The sequence below is a fragment of the Gymnodraco acuticeps genome, unplaced genomic scaffold (genome assembly GCF_902827175.1).
Source record: "Gymnodraco acuticeps unplaced genomic scaffold, fGymAcu1.1, whole genome shotgun sequence".
Taxonomy (NCBI): Eukaryota; Metazoa; Chordata; class Actinopteri; order Perciformes; family Bathydraconidae; genus Gymnodraco; species Gymnodraco acuticeps.
The window spans coordinates 21,507-35,764 of record NW_022992040.1 but is presented as its reverse complement, the minus strand read 5'-3'; positions in this window follow the sequence as shown (position 1 = coordinate 35,764).

Genomic DNA, 14,258 nt, shown 5'->3' with positions numbered 1-14,258 from the left:
GTGGCTGTTTAGCGCAGTGTAATTGTGTTTATTTGTATATCTTAGCTTGACATGCTCGACGTTCAGTTAACTTAGCATATATGCTAACTGAACATGCATGTACTCTAATTTTTACAAGAATCTGATTTTATGTAAGTTTTAAATATTAATTGAAGGTGTCTTTCACATTTGAATGTTTTTTTATTTAAAACATGTATTAGCTCCTATACTGTAGACATGTAAATATGTATAATTATTATTTTAAGTGTGGTTTAAAGTTAAATGGTAGTTATTGGGTAGAGCCAAGTAACCCAGGTGGATGCAATCAGGTAATTAGGACAGAGCCTCTGTTTTTAGATGGGGTGTATGCTGTAGGCCTGACATTTAAACTAGCTGAAGGGCTTTCTGTTCGAACCACAGTGAAATCTAGAGGTTGTTTTGTGCATTAAAGGGTTACCTTCTGAAAGTGAGGAAGTATGACCAGCTTTGTCCCATAGGATTATACAGGCCAGTCCATTGCTGCTTGTTTAAGGAGTTAACTATTTCCAATATTAAAGTCACTTAAATTGTATTCTATTTTATTCACCTATAGACAAACAACACAACACTCCGTGATGGAGCACGCCCAGAGCTCAACAAATTGGACTCGGACACCTTCCAGTGTCCATTTTGTGAAAGGACCGGGTCACACCCAGCCGTCACGTGTACATTATGTCTTGCATGTGCTAATAAAATTCTCATTACAGTATGCCTGGTATTTTGCCATGGAGGCCAGCTTTGACTTCAGCATTGTAAGTATTAAGGAAAGAAGTCACATTAAAATGCTATAACAAACTTAATGAAAATTGATGCTCTTTCTTTAGCATGACATGTCTCTCCTGAGAAGGTGGTGGTGTGTTATCCTGGTGGACAACTTTGGACTGGAAGGGTATGCTGCAGTGCTACAAAAACATTTGAATTTGTAATTGTATTATCAAGAAGATTTGGGGGGAACACCTGGCTCTAAAATTCAACCTTCTGGTGAAGAAAATGTGTCTTAATTGTAGGTATGGAAAGAGGTTTGCTCACTATAGTGAGGAAGGCAGGGCGACCCTTAGCGACAATGTCCCACGTACATTCAGGATCAGTCGTAAAAGGACGCATGCAAGCAGCACCATGGTCAGTGTATCGCTCAACGTATCTATGACCCTGTGTGCCTGTTTCAGAATGGGTTACTACTCCTAAAACACATACTACATAGAACTTATGGTACATGCAACATTTGTTTTGTGTGGTACTGTGTCATTCTGAATCGAGCCTGGATAATTTTTGGAGGAGTTAAACCGTGCATGTAAAGCACTGTCAAAATAATGGTTGACTGTCTACAGATGCCCCTGGACACTGATGAGGACCACTCCTATAACAAGAGGCCTTACAGCTTCCTTCCTAAAGAGTCGGTTAGTGAATGGACACATTAAAGTGTACAACCCCTGATGCATGTGATTTTATAATATTACATATGACTTCTTTATACCATCTTGTCTTATCAGTAAGATGGAACTTTGTTCTCATGACCTCGCCAAGAACATGAGTGAGGAAGCGCACCAAAGGCTGAAGGACTTGTGAAAGATTCCGAGGAGTTTATTATTTATTCAATATTTTTTTAAGTTGACCAGCTCTGATTTTCCATTTGATGTTCTGTTCAATAAATGTTCATTGAGGAAAACGGTATCCGTGTCATATTTTATATACATCACAGTGAATGCTGAACTTGCCTGACCATATACTGCAGTTGAAAGTACACGATGAAACACTGGCTCAATCAATACAATTCCCACATGCTCTACCCCGGAACCTGCGGTCTTCAGACTCTGGCCCCCCGCACCAACCTGCGATCCTTCGGGGACAGAGCCTTCAGTATGGCAGCCCCCACTCTCTGGAACGCTCTCCCTGCGGAGATCTGCAACATCCCCACGCTTGATGCCTTCAAAAGGGCCCTCAAGTCCCATCTGTCTGCCAAGGCCTTTGGCCCCAAATCTATTTGTTGTTTTGTCTGACTGCCTTTTGTTATGTTTGTTTCTACTCCTGTTCTTCTTTTTAAAGGGACCTTGGGTCTCATGAAAGGCGCTATATATAATCCTATTATTAATACATCATTGGTAAGCATTTTTACAATATTCTGGCTTTCACTGTTCAAATGAGATGTCAACCATCAAAATGGGATAAGGGGTTCCAAGGGGTTCTCAAACGGATAGGTTATTAATTTATTTGCCTAATAGTTGCTTAAAACGGATAGGTTATTAATTTAGTTGCTTAAAATGCCTAATAGTTGCTTAAAACGGATAGGTTATTAATTTATTTGCCTAATAGTTGCTTAAAACGCCTAATAGTTGCTTAAAACGGATAGATTATTAATTTATTTGCCTAATAGTGGCTTAAAACGCCTAATAGTTGCTTAAAACGGATAGGTTATTAATTTAGTTGCTTAAAATGCTACAATAACATGCCATGTACGCAGGGCCGCCCCTCCCTACAGGCCAATCACGCAGGCTGCATGGGGCCCCGCCTTGCGCAGGGGGCCCCGCCCAGAGGGCCTCAGCTGATGTGTGCAGTTCTCCGCTCAGTTCTCCGTGCACCCCCGCGAGAGTGAGAGGTGACAAGGGGAGCACGTCTGTAACCCGACACCGTTGCAATGAATCCACATCTGACCAATCACGGCTTTGATACGGCCACTAGTGCAGGCGAAGAGATGTCGGTGAAAAGACAGTTTCAGTCCGGTGCACAAAACATGAAGAAACTAGGGCATCACTCGAAGGTGGGTTATTGTATGAGTCAAATGTACAACTTACGAATGTTGTATAAGTCAAATTGCCAATTGCCATATTAAAACATCAGCTGCAATTCACGACATGAAGAAGGCAGTCTCTGCAGAGCATATAGGCTAATGGAGATGCAGTTATTTCCAGCATTCTTTATTTACCATTCATTCAAGTATGTTATGCCTTTTATCTGCTAATGTATACAGGAGGAAGAGTGATAAACTGTCTGTCTAGTTGGCTTACATAACAGTTAAAGTTTACAGCCTAAAAAACATGGAGAATTTTTTCCCGTTTTATTCATTTTTATGTCAATTTGCACATTTAATGGTGATGCTCAGCCTCTCCCCTTAACTGCTAACAGTCATCATCATGTCAACCACAACACAGAAAAATACTGATAGAAATGTGTGTGTAGTTGTTGATACATTGCTGACAGAGAGAACTAGAATACAGATTTAAGAAATATCAGTTTTGAGCATGTCATAAGCATGTTTTATCTTGACTATATTACAACTATATTATAATAAAATAATATAGTATTTATATTATTGAATTGATTATGATTATTAGTAAAAGTAATTTATTTGCATTAATTATATTTTAATCTTTCTGAGGCTAGTATTTGGCAGGAAATGCAGACGTAGTCACCTGTAAACGAATACTGAACGATATACATGCACATTTACCATTTACCTCACTGTATAAAAAAGTAACTGTGTTGATAATAATAATAAACAGGATTTTTTTTTCACTCCTGTCGGTTGGGGGGGGCCTCATCTCACAATGTCGCTTGGGGCCCCAAGTTGACCAGGGGCGTCCCTGCATGTACGGTCTCCACCGTAGGCGGCGTAGTTGTCGTCAATTCGCTTTTCATCTGCCATGCCTCTCAGCCACCGTAGTGTCAGGTGGGCGTGTCGTGTACCATCGTGTACCGCCGTGTACTGGCCGCGGCCGCAGCTAGACCATATTGCTATAACACACATGCATAAACTTCACAGCGGGCGGAACTCGTCATAAAGTCCGCGGAAATAAAGCCCACTCATTTAGAGGAAAGATATGATTGGTCAATTGTACTGTCATTTGACATTACTCTCATTACTGTAGCTGGCCCTCTGTGAATTTACAGCAGGACCACCAATCAGCTCCTATCTTCACAGTAACTCGCAGAGACGGCTAAAGGAGCTTCTTTCATTTAACCCTTCACATTCCAACAGAAACTGAACAGGCAGATTCGAAGGATTTATTTCTTTGGAAATGTTATTTTTTATTAAAAGTTATTTTGGTAAAACTAATGAAAAATATAACTAAAAAAACATTTAAAAAGAATATATATATATATACAAAAAAAAAATGTTTTCAAATATTATTTTTTAGAATATCTTACCTCTCAGATACCTCATTCACACCAAGGTGTTCCAGGGCCGGTTTGGAGCTGGCGCTTGAAAAGCACCGGGTTTTCCTGTTCACACCGGAGCGGAGCAGCCTCTTAGCTCCGGAATCCGGTTTGTTTCAAGCACCAACAAATTGTCCGGCAAAAGCACCGCATACGTCACGCTTACGTCGAGGCGGGAGCAGGGGCGGGATTAACTCCTGAACAACAACAAAAAGCCGGCGTTTTATCCAGTTTGTACACAACGATGTAGAAACTTAACAAGCAGCAGTGGTCCACTGAAGAGACCAGCTACCTACTGGGAATCTGGTCTTCCGAAGAGGTACAGAGGAAGCTGGAGCACAATCGGCCATTGTTGTTGTTGTCGGTGTGAGCTGAGGGGTTTCCGCGAGGTTTGGCTTTATGAAGCAGGCACGCAAATGGTTACGTCATGACGCAAACGATGACGCAATGACGCAATGACGCAGCATCAGTCGGACTCTGGGCGGTGTGAAAAGAGCCGGAGCTAAACCGAAGAGCTGGTTCTGAACCTGAAAATCTCTAGCACGGAGCTTGAACCGGAGTTGCGTTGGTGTGAATGAGGTAAGAGAGGGCCTAGAGGGCCCTGACGGCTCGCCACTGCTTAAGACTAGTTTTTCCTGTACCTTTTTCTGTAGTGATTCAGTCTCTTACTGGGTTTTGACCCCCTTGTTTCCTTATAGTCAAAACACTCTTCCTTATTGATTACTCTTTGATATGACTCTCACTCATTTGTCACAGTCTAAAACCCGAATATATTTAATATTGAATATTTGTGTTATCTTTGTCATTTTCTGCTAGTATTAAACAAATGAAATGCCTATAAAACTAGTTGTGGATTAAGTTCCTTCAGCAGATCTCTTTCCTATTCTATTTCCATACGATTTCAGTTTTTCTCCACCGTTAAATGGCACCCTGACTCATGTCCAACCTCTTTATCTGTAATTATTTTCCCATCTTTGAACAAAGTGTGTGTGTGTACAAGTTTGACTCATGAACTCATGGTTACTCTGATAACACATCTCAGCTTAAACCAAGGAGACTACATTATGAGAGCATTGTGCTCAACTCTCATTCAAAGACCCACTCACCTCTCACCTGATTTTTCTTTGTTCTTGTTCAAGTTTGAGTCACAGTAAACCACATACACACTCATTACTTCAAGTATTCAGCTCGGCCCCATTGAGGTGGAAAGCTGTTGCCAAGATTAGCGGTAAGAGCTCGATGTGTGGCGAATAAAGCAGAAGCTAATCCCTCCTCCGTAGCTGTTGGCTAGATGGCCATTTATGGGTGGTTTGGCTGTTGTGTTCTGTTTCCATCGCCTCTGTTAATCCGCAGGCAGCAGAAGTGGTTGATGAGACGCTTCAGCACTTCTTCGTATATACACAAACAAACCGACACATTCAATGGCACCCAAGCTCAGCCATAGCATTATGCGCTGAAATGCCTTTATATTTTGTGTGTGTGTGTGTATATGTGTGTGTATACACGTTGTCTACAAGGAAGTAATATCTTCTGATATGAGTCACAGGGTGGAAATTAAAGCCTGGGATGATCCCTTCTTCAATGAGCAAACACTTCATTTTGACAGATCATTAACTAGACATTATCTTTCATTAGGCGCCTCTGCATTACTTATTCAACACCCCTAGGACACACACACACACACACACACACACACACACACACACACACACACACACACACACACACACACACACACACACACACACACACACACACACACACACACACACACACACACACACACACACACACACACACACACACACACACACACACACACACACACACACACACACACACACACACACACACACACACACACACACACAACATTGGCTGATTTGATTCAATGCATTGAAACAGTGCACTCAGAGCATTATCTGTGTCGCTGGATTTAACACTTACAGAAGAAATACTCTTGATAAAACTCATCATGGAGCCTGCACAAGTTACACTTATCTAATATAATATACACTCAAATCTGATTTCTGTAGTGCCCATTCATCTCATTTATTCATTTCTCACTATATTGAAGTCCACAGATCACACAACCACTTTACAGATGGTCCCAGTAATTAGATTGACAATGGGTTTCACTAGATAAGAGCAGGCAGTGTTGTAAAGAGCATCCTGATAAAAAGAGGAATGCTCTTAAGAGCCTCACAAGAGAGAAAATCATCATGTAGTGGTGATGGCTGCTGCTCCTGTCTCTCACAGTGGAGACAAGTAGAGAGGGACTAAGCTAAATACCAGGAAGGCAAGCCCCCCCCCCCCCCCCACCATTGCACCACAGCAAAACAGAATCGGTGATATACCTTTTGTTGCAACATGAAAACCTCCCTTGGGCGGCGACATTATTGGACAGCACATTTTTGGGTAAAGGCTGGGGGCAGTTTCCGGGCCGCCGGACTCCATCCATCTGTCTGATCGGTCCTCTTCCTGTTTGCTCTCTCCATCATATCCTGCATCCATTCACCCTGCCCTCCATCCATCTCCTTTGTGGCTTCCCCACTCCAAGCTTTAAAATCCTGTGCGCCGGCCTCGGCCAAGCACACCCTAGCGATCTATCACCGGGCGACTTTATGGGCTTTTCTCCCGTACTGATAGCTATTTAGCTCTTCTCATCCAACCCAGGACGATTTGTTATTTTAAGTGTTTGTCCAACAACATTTAGGCTGTTTGCACTTGAGGCAAACTGATGAAAAACATCAACATTTTATGGAAATGTATACAAACTAATTTTGCCTGCAGATCAATGACACAAATGGGAAATAGGCAGTGATAATGAGATTGGTGTGAAAGGATATGGAAACGATAACAGATAAAGATGTGATGAAATGCAGAGGACAAATGGGACTTACAATGTGTCTCCAGACATCTTCTTCTCAATGATATCTTTAAAGTCTTAGGTTTTCAGACTGAAATCCCACTTCTTCCTCCTTTTCCTATTCTCTCTCTGTTGTTGACCATATTGGTTTTCACGTGGAGGACTTGAACTGCATTCTGCGCGCTTCGTTGCTGTCACTGCTTCAATACACAAGCTCAAGTTGCTTTGCACTGATGAAACTGCACACACACTAATCATGTTGGAAGAACATGAGAGATTGTGTTACACGTAAACCCATGACCATAACACTACAATGAAATCCACTTTGAAAATTGCTATTATAGGCCTCTGGGAAACATTGGTAGGGGATTATAAAGTGAGTTTTTTTCGATTCCAATTGTGTATATTAGATTTTAATTTCAATGGCTCTCATATCTGGGACTGAATTGAGGACAATACAATCAGGTTTCCAATAATCCAATCAATTAGAGGTTTGTGGGTTGTAGCATTTACAACAGCCTCTTGCTTCACTCAACATTACTTTTCATTACTGTGGGGTAGCTCAGGAAGTTCATGTGAATGTATCAATGTCTCCTGAATAGGGACATTTAATAAAGTTCTCTCTCTGGATTCATATTATAGTTCTGTCATGCAGCCTTTCGCCTTTTAGACATTAGATGAAGCATTTGAGTTTCTAATAGAAACATATTAGAGAGATATGAAACAAGAAAACAAAAAAGATCCAACAAGCAACACAGGTCCATAGGCTAACAGTCATCAGGGCACCCCATGTGTGTGTGCACATTATCTGCTCATAGAAACTAAAGCATTTTTAGAGTTGCCAGGCTGATGTTTAGGCAACTTACAACACTTGTCAAGGTTAAGGAATGCTCAGTCCAGTTGGTTAAATATTTAAAGAAGTGGAAAGACAGGTTGACAAAACCCAGTCCTTCCTTGAATCCACCCAATGTGTTTAAAATCCTAATCCACAGTAGCTCTACAAAGCCCAGGCTCCAGTGTCCAACATGCATTTGGCATAAACATTTAGTTATTTATAAACTACATTTTTAGGACACTGGGTTGCAAAATGTTAGGAGGAGCCAATAATACAACAACAGTCAGTTTGATGTTACTATAAAAGCTTTCTATAAACTGCCAGCGCATAAAGAGGCTTTCAAAATGATGTACAACTACACCGGCTTTGAGTATTTCACCGTCAAACTGTATTTATGTGCCACGGAGCAGATGTATGATTTATGTAAACACCTTTTGTGTGTTGATTAACTATCTTAGAGGTCACCGGGGGTAATATCCTCCAATTTTGACTGTGTGTGTGAGTCTGTTTGTCTACCTTTTCCCAGAAATGAATCTACTGTCTAGACGGAATGGACACGTCTGGGAAAGTCTCCTCAAGGACAGACAGCAGGAATAAGGATGGCAAAAAGAAAAAACAACGGTAAGAGGAAATGAAAAGGAAATAGTGAAGTGAGTCAGAGAGAGAGAGAGAGAGAGAAAACAAGCACATTACACTCATGAGTAATTCATACACTTTTCTATTCCGCCTGTTTTCTTTGCTCCAGGCCAGTAAATAATGCAACATATTTGGCTGCTCTCTATAGTGTATTGAAGCTGTATACATTATAGTGAAGCAGAAGGAAAAAGGGACGTTTCATTTCTCGGACAATCTCCCAGATGACAGTTTATGGCATGATTGCTTGTGTGTGCCACTCTGTCTTAAAAGGTGTCACCCCTGAGGCAAAAGGTGACATTGATGGCAGCAGTCCATCTGCCATCGGTCAAAAGCTATCACATGTTTTAAACGCTCGCAGAGACAACGTTCCTGGAGGAGTCAGGGGTTATTTTTATTTTCCTGCAACAGCACGGCACAACAAAATAAAAACAATTACTGTCAAGTGTGATTGCTGTGGAAAAAGAAAAACTAATCTGACTGATCTATTGAGGGACTCTGTTCATGTTTCCTGAAGGTCACACACTTTCTGTCCTGAATGGCGTCATCACATATCTCTGGCTCAGAGGAGGAGATGGAGGTTTCCGAGAGATAAAGATACAGAGGGAAGAGAATCGGAGCGAGAGCGGACAGTCACTTTGGATTAGAGCTACAGCGGGTCTGATGAAAACAGACTGACCTGATAGGAAAAGGTTTAGATGGGAATAAATGGCTCAAAGTAAGGCATCAGGGGGAGACAGGAGAGAAGCTAATGCTTTTAAAATGTAGATATTAGAGCCGTAAATAATAAAGTGAGGTTTATGGGTCTAAAGGGCAATTTAAACTCCCCACAGAAAAAACTGCGCTGCAGTTAAGAGGTTTTATGGTTAATTTATGCCAAGTACATTTGTATTACTTCCCTCAATACACAAAAGCACACAGCTTAATCAAATACATTAATTTATATATTTAAAAATTATGTTAAATGGTAATTGCCAGGAGGATATGGTCTCAGTGTGCCCAACTGAGAGCTGAGAGTAGTGGTGGTTTCTGCCATTATATCTTAAAAACGGAAATGTTGGAATTGAAAAACAAAGTCGGCTTTGAAAAAAAAGAAAATATATACTATATTGTTCCTTAAAACCATGGTTTTTTTTTTTTTTTTTTTCAGGTTGTAGCCTATAATGGTGATAAAAAAAATAATTAAATGATTTAATCTAAACTTTATTTTGAGCCAGAATTGTGTTCAAATTAAATCTGGACCAGGAATCAAGTTTTTTTTAGTCCAAGCCTCTATTTTATATTTTGCTAATTGTTTTCCCTTCTCTAGCATGCAAGATAAGATAATCTTCATTGAAACCATAGTGCAAGAAACTAGAATAGAGGAATAGTTCAGTTAAGAAATCAATTACATTAGTAGATGTGTGAACTGTAAAATAGTTAATATGACGCAAAGCTATACTGAGGGATAAACAATTTAAGTTGACCAGGACATGGAACATTTATTTATTTGTACCGTATCTGCTTTACCGTACGCTACTGCACGTTAACAAGACATGAACATGTTCATGTCTTGTTAACGTGCAGTAGTGTATGTTCCCAGATACTTTTGAGTGAGTCTCGGTGGACGTCATCCATCTGTCACTCAGCCAGTGTTGGCTCTGAGACTGAGGCCGAGCTGACAGCTCTGTGCTGGAGGTCGCAGGCTGTGGTGAATAATATAACAAAGTGTCATTTAGACGTTTGAAATGCTTTTTAATACTGCTTTTCAAGTAAGGGTTTGTTCTAATTTGCAAAACTTGAGTCTTTAAAATACTACCAGTGACAGGTTTTTCTAAATGAGTCCCTCTTATTTAATCTGTTCTGCTAACATAACCCTACAGATAGTGCAGAATAGACATTGTGTTTGAAGAAAAACAACATTCTGCATGTTTTGTTGGTGTAGTCTAGTATGTAACACGTTGGTTTGGGAATCCCAGAGTTTGTGCTATTAATATTCACAGTGCAGTTTGGCTCATGAGACTGTTCCCAAGGACTGAGGACTAACCTTGGGGCAGCAGTGAGAGCCAGAGGGTTCATCTCAATAGTTTAATGAGTGCTCGTCTCCCTTCTTTGCTTTCCATTCTTCTCCTTTCAGGCTTTCCCAATGCTGAATTTGTATCCATTACTTGTAGGCACGAACAATTTAACCTGTATGTCCAAGTGTCTGCCTGAGTTTTTGCGTGGGTGTGATAATCTGGTTACAAGGTGCTGATTGTTTGTGGGAAAACTGGGATTAGTATACAGGCTTGATTTGAATTTTAACTTAAAAGGCTACACAAACATCGTCCTGAGAGGGTGTTGTGTTGACTCAATTCTCAATAGGATCATTGGTTGACGCTGTCAAAATAATGACAGGACAAAGGTGAAAATCTAACAATTAATCAAAAGTCGATTTACTGTTCACAGAGTAGGTCAACAGCATGAGTTGATCTTAATTCAGAAGCATCAAAAGACCCTTCTCTTTCCCTTTATGTTTTCTGGTGTTAATAATATGGATGCACATATCTAACTTGCTAACAAAGCAGAGGCTCACCCCCTTACCCAGCTGGCATCATGCCCGGTATTTGCTGTTCTGTTTTGAGCTACAACAAGGTAGTTTCCGGGTCACCGCACAGCTTTATGTGCACATCCACATCTAGGTTTATCTAGGAGTCCTGACCCCTCTGCGGACCCCGCAGTCACAGCTTTCTCAACATGACTCGCGGGATTTTCTTTATTTTTGCTCTGAGTCACAAAATCCCCTCTAGCTCACCACGAATCGATCTCCCCACTTCCCCTATCCTTCATTTTTGTACACTCCTCCTCGCTTTCATTTAGAATCCACCTCTCCTTGTCTTATTTCATTTACCACCCACAGAAATCCAATCACCAGCCTATCGTCCGTGTCTGTGAAATATTTTGTTGGTATTAGATGACAGAAAAACAGGCCTTGAGTTTATTGTGGGCCTCCTTCTTTTTAATGGCAACATGCAGGGTTCAAATGAGGCTTAGCAGGGGGAACATCCAACTCATCATGACCCTAACTCACCTCTTTCAGAGTGTTTTGGGAACTTTCAGTCATTCTTAACATTAAAAATGTAAATGATCACAGATAGACTACCATATGTATATGGTAATGAGAGTAGTAGCCAGGGCACATTCAGGATGTGGCCACCTGCTCATCCTAAAGTTTTATCAAATAATCAAAGCCAAGATGGACAGTATTAACGTTTTTTTTGTTGACATAAATGACTTATTTGTAATCGACATTCACAATTGTTCAAACTAAACTTTACATAAGTATCTTTTAGCAGAACAAAAGAAAACACCTATCCAGTCACTAAGGAACGTAGATTGAATTTTTTTTGTAAAGTTACTTAAATTGTTGGGTGCAGCCTCCCCTTTTTCGACATCTGAAAAGTGTTTCAGAAGGGGGCTACCTACTGCTGCCGTTGGATGATCCTACTATTACCTCATTTGTGGCGTACTGGCCCCTGAAGATATTGTAATCAGCATGACTTTCACAGCTGACCTCCTTTATCTGTGAAAGAAAAACTACCAACTTTCAACAGCAGTATTTGAAGACATATTTAAAAGAAAATACTCTGCATCCTCTCATGTAAAACAAAATACAAAAAAGATGTTGTTCTCTTAGAGATGCCAAAACGTTATCAACATGACTTTGCGCCTAAACCAATCACACTTCATTCTCACAAACATTTACGTTAACATTCATGCCTTTGCATGTACTGTAGGCATCATGGGACTGACGACTGCGCAATCAATCACAACTGTTATTTTAGTGACAGATTTGACACAAAGTCAGCGTCCTCTGAAGTCAAGGTCTGTTATGACCAACGTTTTTGTGACATGTTTGATTGAGATGTTGATTGATTCCTGTGGGATCAGAATGGATGACTGAGCGCAGTGGTGAACAGGGGGGAAATCTAGCACCAGGCACACTTTACACCCTTCCTTCAGCGGATTGTCGACGGTAGAGAAAATCCTAATATAAGAATAAACTCACTGCACAACAATTGTTCATGCTTGAGATTAATGACGAGTGAACGGATGGTGAGAGGGATGGAGAGTGTGTTATTAGTGCAACCCCTCATTATTATGTAGGAAAATATGGCATCAAAGACAGATTGCTTGACAGATTGTGACCAAATGTCATACTATAGCAGGCGAGCAGGAGAGAGGCAAAGGGAGAAAAAGACACTGAGAGGGAGAGAGGAGGAAAAGGGATAGACACGAGGCTTCCCAGAGCCAGTGAGTATTTATAGATCAGATATAGCCAGAACCTCTGCCTGGCAGCAACAGTGTGCGCCTTGTTGCTCCTGCTGATGTCTCTGTACACATTCGACATGCTATGACTCAGTGGAGACATTAGGAGAGGGTGATGGTGGTATTAATTGCACATGCAGGCTGATGACCAACTCTGAGATTATGCATGAATAGAGCCAAATAGAAATAGCTGTTCACACCTAACAATACAGACACCACTAGTGAGTAGTTCCTTAGGAAGTAAGTGAGTAGGGAGTGAGGAATGAATAGGAAGCAACCTGACAATAATAACTTATAGAGTGTTCAAAAATAGATATATTGAATAATTATGCAATGACTTGTCTGTGGATTGGAAATACACACTTTATTTACTGATTCAGCAACTCATCAGCACATACTACGATTCATAAAGCATCATCATATTTTTTTACGATACAATAAAGTTTTACATCATCCACCTTTACTGATGATTATCTGAGCTATACCTTTTATGAGTTATTTGGAGTTATTCAATTAATACTCACAAACTATTGATTAGTTATGATCTCTATGATGTTACTCCTGTGCCTTCTTGTCAATTGTTAGTATATTTGTCAGGTTCATATTTCTGTCATGTTTACATTGATCTCCAAAAAATATTCCAGACAAAAGCTATTTGTTATAAGTATATCTGTATCTGGTTTCAGTTCTCTCCTGTGTGTGCGTGCGCGCGCGCGTGCCAGCCCATGTGAGAGTGGCGACCAGAAGCGCGCTCGGTTCACTCAGCTGCTGGATGCCGCGAGCGCACTCAGCAACAGACAGGGGAAATTACAACTTACATGGCTCTCTCTGTCTCGCTCTTCAAAATAAATCCATGGCAAATCAATTATGATTGGTAAACTGTAGTATCTTTGTAGCCATTATCCGTGAAGGCGATAAACAAAACCACTGTTATTTTTGACAAATACAATCGCCGACACATCAGCTGTTTCCCACTGTTCCACATTCCGGTGCACACGGGGACAATGAAGGCGAAAAACCGTGACCAAAGCTTGTCGGACTGCAGAGAGCTGGACGGATCCTATGATCAGCTAACGGGTGAGTAAACCGGAGTGTAAAACACCGGTAGATGTTGTGCGATAGCATGCAGAAATAAAGGATTCAATATGTTAAACAAATTATCTGAAAGCAGCCGAGTCCACCTAACTTCATGTGGCTTTGAAATGTCACAACCAACTAAATGTCTTTATTGATAGTTTTAAGTGCAAGTTTACATTTAGGCTAAGTTTATATAATATTTCAGCCTACTTAAATTCAACGCATCCATTAACGCTGAACGGACATGAAACTAGCCTATATCATATAAAACGGGCGACAAGAAATAACATATTGAATCTTTTAATGTCAGTGTTGCATGTCTGTGTGGTTCGATAATACGGCGCGCAATGTTGATTGATCGTTGTTTTCTGTGAACAATTTGAAACA